The sequence below is a fragment of the Engystomops pustulosus genome, chromosome 3 (genome assembly GCF_040894005.1).
Source record: "Engystomops pustulosus chromosome 3, aEngPut4.maternal, whole genome shotgun sequence".
Classification (NCBI taxonomy): domain Eukaryota; kingdom Metazoa; phylum Chordata; class Amphibia; order Anura; family Leptodactylidae; genus Engystomops; species Engystomops pustulosus.
In genome coordinates, this window is record NC_092413.1 from 85,644,819 (window position 1) to 85,650,818 (window position 6,000).

Below are 6,000 nucleotides of genomic sequence, written 5' to 3' on the forward strand. Positions count from 1 at the left end.
CCTGTTTCGATGCTACATCATTTTAATCAGGATCAAGGATCAAGATTTTACGTGCATAATTCCTTGATGTTCCTTGAGTGCCGTAAAGCCAGTGTTTGTTTGCTTAGTCACAATCAATTCATCTGTAAAGGCCAAATATCCTTAACTTTTTGGGACTATTGTATATTGTGATTTTACCAGTTTTAATGAGTCAGTTAGAAGGTGGCATGCTCCCTCTGCAGTCTCAGCTAGGGGCACTCCAAATTTATTAACATAGTACTGAACTAAAATATTACATGTTGTTAACATTACCTTTGCAGAAGTGTACCTCTAGCAGCATCAGTTAAATAACTTAAATAATCATTCAAATTAAATTAAATTCTTTATGTTTTTATCTTGCTTCTAGATGTTTTTCATGCTATATTCTGTACATCATTTAATTCCTTCTCTACTACCAAAGAAAATGCTGAAGAATTATACGATTTCCAAACTTTTTTTTTCACAAAAAGTACATTACTTCATTTAATGAAATTGATTACTTCCATGATAAGAATCAGTCAGAGAACAAAAAGTTAAGGCAAAAACAAGGAACACACAATGTGATCTTATCTCTTATCTAAATGGTTGTCTCGAATGGTGTTTGGAGATTGCTTTTGGCTTCTTGCTGTCCTAGAGTGTTTTATTTACTTTTAATCTGACAATAAATTGAGCAAAATGGACCTTGCACCCATGTGCAACACTTATAGTGGCATTTTGATGCATTAAATATATCACAATGTATTATTTTAAACAAAACGTACCATTTGATTTGATGCATTATGAACCAAAAATACCTTGAGAATGCTGTAGCTACACTGATGCAGGATCATATTTTGGTTAATGCTTGTGTTGAGTGGTTTTGCTGAAAAAAATATTCTAACATTCAGGACCTTGGGAAATCTGGGTCAGGCTGGCTGCCTACATAAACACTTTACACCTGGAGCTTTTCAATAGACATGGAGGTTAGTCAAGACATGACAAATCAGCCTGAGCTGGATCACTCATACACAGCAGCTGCAGTGAATAACTAATGTATTAGGAGAAGCGCTGAACCAGCCATAGAAGTGATTTTATAATTGTTTTATCAGCAAAACCACTCAGCACAGGGAGTAACTGTCACGGGTGGTCCCCTGACCCATATCGCGGGTCGCGGGCTCACCCGTGCTCCACTGCCCTCGCAAGCGCGCCGCCAGCGCATCTCACCTGTCTCGGCTCCTAGCTCGCTCCCCTCCGCTGTGCGCGCACGTCCCCAGCTGTTAGGACGTGCGCGGCAGCTTCTCCAGATTTAAAGGGCCAGCGTGCCATTAATTGGCGCTGGCCATATTGCCTAATTCTACATAAGCCTGCCTCTTCCTGCAAGCCCTGCCGGATCTTTGTGCCTCACAGACCTTAGAGAAAGCTCTTCTGCGATTCACCTGGGTTCCTGTGTCTCCTGCGTTCCTGTGTCTCCTGCGTTCCCGAGTCCCTCCGTGTTCCTGTGTTACCTGAGCTCCTCCGTGTTCCCGTGTACCAGTGTTCCTCCATGCTGCTGTCCTGTGTACCAGTGTTCCTCCATGATGCTGTCCTGTGTGCTGTTTTCCCGTAACCCTCTGCTTGGACCTCCTGTTGCTGACCCCGGATTGCTGACATTGCATCTCTGCCACCTGTCCTGACCCTGTGCCTGGACCTTACCTCGAGATTGACTGCCGTTCCTGTACCTCAACCGTGGCTGCCACTGCAGGCAAGTCACGCCTGAGGAACGACCTGGTGGTACCACGCCACAGCAAGTCCAACCTTTTTTTTGCGGCGGGCTCTGGTGAAAACCGGGTACCACTTAGACTCTGGTCCCAGGTAGTGGCTTTAGTCATCATCTGCAGTGGTCCAGAGGATCCACAACCCTCTAGCCTGATAGTAACCAAGACATGATCCTGCATCAGCGTAGCTACAGCATTCTCAAATCAAATGGTAGGTTTCCACTAAATTACATTATTATAAATATGTATAGAAGTATGAGTTTATTATATATTCATTGTAAAGATAAACTGAAGAATGTATATTATGTATAGCCTGCGGAAGGCTAAACTTTGTATATATTATTTATTTGTAGTAGAATTATTATTTTTTATTATTTGACCTTGCGTACCCCTCAGGGGGTCAGAAACGTCATGGTTTTCTTCACAATAGGTCATCAGTCAGCACCTAGCATGGAGTGAGACCTTCAAAAACATCCTTATTTTAATTTGTTAAGCTTACATAGAGGCCGCTTCCTAAGAGCGGGATAAGGAAGGGTGGACATCATAAGAGAACCTACTCCAGTTGTGACGACCCAATCTCAGGTAGGGAAATACCGATAGCTGAGCTGTCCCTATTACAAAAAGGTCTGCCATTTTGTCTCTCTAATAAATTTTATACCTTTTGTTTAGATGTGCACTTATTTTCTATAGAAATCTTTGTTTAAACACACATTTTTTAGACATATGTCCATGAAAGAGGAAGAGGAAAGGATGCAAAGAAACACAATTCTATATTAAATAATCATCAATGCTATTTTGATGTAAATAGGTATGCCAATGATGAGTGGACATGAACCACAATATTCGGGTCCATGCCAAATATTGCAGGTTTGTGTTCCGGACAAGAACTTCAGTGAGTAGATTGAGTGCAGAGTTGAGATATCTATTCATTAGTGAGACCTGGATACCCATTCTCTGGAGAGCTAGGGGTTCAGTTCTTGTGAATGGTGTAGGTCTCCATGGTGTCGACCTTGTGCCAGTCTTCTTGGCTATTTTTAGATAAAGCCCCATCACTTCAGGCTAGTTCCATGATAATGACAATAAATCACTAGAACTCAAATCACCTTTGGGACATAGGGGGTGAATGAATATGCAGCATATAATTCTAGAGTATGTAAGAGACACTCCTAGTAGATTTTGGAACAAAGCCATGAAAAATAAATTATAAAAATACAACAATTCTCTAACCAGTTACAAGAAATATGAACATTTTAAAAGGGTTTAAAGTGTTGCCCATTTATATGTGGTTATTACATATGTCTTGTTCTGGAATTATAGTGTACTGAAAAAAAAAGCATAAAAATAGTAATCACATCACTGTTTCTGTACATACTGTATATATATATGGAGAAACTAAGTAATCCTAATGGTATTGGAAGTAACTGTTGGGTAGTTGGAATGTTTCTCATTGATGAGAAAAAAATGTAATTCCAAGTTTGCTTACATAGCATAGACTATACAAACAACACTAAAGGAAATATATGGACAAGCTGGTCCAAAATAAATTAAATACCTCAGCTCATTCCACATCTGGTACGCAAGAGATTTCCACTTTTATTGACAAAAGTTGTCTGGTTGGTTGTGATAAGAGAACAAACACAAAATTAATAGGCCCAGATAGTCAATACTTTAAAAAGAGGTGACTTGCATTGTCCGTTTTCTGCTTGCTGCATGAGGTTCCAATGTTTTCTTGTCTGAGAGATTAGTTTAGATTTCATGAAAAGTCAGCTCTGTACACCACTAGATATAACTCCTTCAAGTTATCTTTACAGAAACATTTTTACAAAGATTTTTAAAATATAAGTGGACTATACTGTATGTTTGTACTATTTTGTTATGTAGTAAATATGACTTTTAAACTGAATGAACTGTTGAAACTAGTTTCTGGTTGCACTGCACTTTTGTGTTGAGAATTTATTAAACATTTTTCAACAATGTTTTCAGAGAGAAATATTTTAAAATGAAATATTGGGTAAAATGCAGCAAAGTCTGCTGCAATCATCACATCTAGAACAATGTGATCAGATCAACAGTGTCTAATGCTGTATAATAAGTCTAGTTTAGTGTATAGTGTTTATTGTAGTATATTAACCATTTAAGTTACAAAATGTGGCCATTTTGTAACTTAAAGGGTTTTTCCACTTTCAGCAAATATTTGATATGGTTTGTGTACAGAAAAGTTATCCAATTTTCCAATATACTTTCCGTATCAGTTCCTCACGGTTTTCTAGATCTCTGCTTGCTGGCCTGCTATAGAAGCTTTACTTCCAGTGGATGGATTATCACACAACTCTTATTACTGCCTGTGATAATAACGATTTCTATCCACTGGAAGTAAACAACAACACTTTCTATAGCAGGACAGCAATAGAGATCTAGAAAACCATGAGGAATTGATTCAGAAAGTATTTAGATAACTTTTCCTTACACAAACTATATCAAACATTTGCTGAAAGTGGACAACCCCTTAAGGCTCAGACTCATTTTTTTCTTTTGATAGTTTTTTCCCCACATGTTGTACTTCAATTTATTAGCAATTGTCAGGGGGGCGACAATAAGTTTTAGCACAGAGACAGAGAGGAACCTAATGGAATAGAGAGTTAGGTCAGGCTCTAATACGGAAGACAAACACCTAAGAGAGGTAGCTCAGAGAGAGGAGGGGAAAAACAGCAGGTATAGGATACCGCAGTGGGATGTATGCATGGTGTGAACTACCCTACCCCAATCCTAAATTTTCCCCTACCCTACTAATACCCTCTGTTTGAAAGCTGACCAGAATGAAAGACTCTAATACTAATCAAAGCATCCTGAAAGGAATGTGATAGATCAACAAGCCAAAACAGGTTAACCTCCAGATCTCTGATAATTTTAGACAACGGGTCAGAAACATCGTTCATTCACGCATTTTTTGTCTTTTCACTCTATATTTTTAAATGCATGAGAATTAAAAGTTAAATTTTAAAGAGCAAAAAAAGGGTTTAAGCGGCCGAGTGGCCCTATTCTGTCTTATATTTAAAAGTAAGTAAACCCAGCTCACCACTGGTTCAATGAAAACAAACATAGCAAAGAGAAAGGAGCACGCTGCAGCTGCCAGGATTTTAATTTCCTCATTGGCCCCTTTTGTAGGCTATAAAATTTAAGTTTTTCCATTAGTGGGACCATGTGATGGCATTTCTTTCTGGGATGAGATGCATTTTCCAGTGTTACCATTTTGGGGTTGGTATCCCTTGTTGAATAGCATAATAAATATGTTATCTTTATTCTATTTGTCAATACGATTAATGGGATACCATACTTTCTACTAAATTTTCCAAATAAAACCTAATGTGGGGAAAAAATCTATCATGTTTATTGCCGTCTTCCAAGTGGCATAACATTTTTACTTTTTTTACTTCATAGCTGGTTGATGACTTGTTTTTTGCAGGACGTGCTTTACGTTTCAACAGTATCATTCTGGAGTAAATATATTTTTTTATCACTTTTTATTGCATTTTTTGTGGGATGAAATAGGTAAAAATCATAATTTTTGGTGAATTTTTAACAGTTTTTATGGTGTGCAGGAAGCAGGTTAAATAAAGATCTTTTTTAATTCTACAGGTTGTTACAGATGCGGTGTAATATATACGTGGGGTTTGTGTTATGATTTTGACTTTTTTTGTTTATGGGGCATATGGCCATTTCTATTCATTTATAAAAAAATTTTTATTTAAGAACTTTTTTTTTTTACTTTATTATTTCTTTCAACATGGGACATGAACAAGCAATCATCTGATTGCTTGTCCATGATAATAGTTTGGAATGCTGATGTGTTGCAGGTTACTAGCTGTATCAGCCTATGCACATGCATAGGGATTTTGCAAGTAATGCCTGCAGACATTGGAATGGAACTCAGGGCTTCCATGACCGTGAACAGCGCCCACCCCCCAAAGACGGCACAGGGGGCGATCCTGGGGGGGGACCCCTGACCGTGGCATTTAACGGGTTATACACCTGTATTCAGAGCCAACACTGGGAAGTCAAATGTTAGTTTCAGCTGACATCCAGAACATTACGATTCCAGCCCAGCTCTAATTTCGAGCTGCGCCAGCATCAGCTTTGCATCTGATATATTGGATACTGAGATACCAAGTTACAGTGCTCAGCATCCGACATATCAGACTCAAAGCATTAAGAGGTTAAGGATAGTTAATTTTACCTATTTATGGCACAT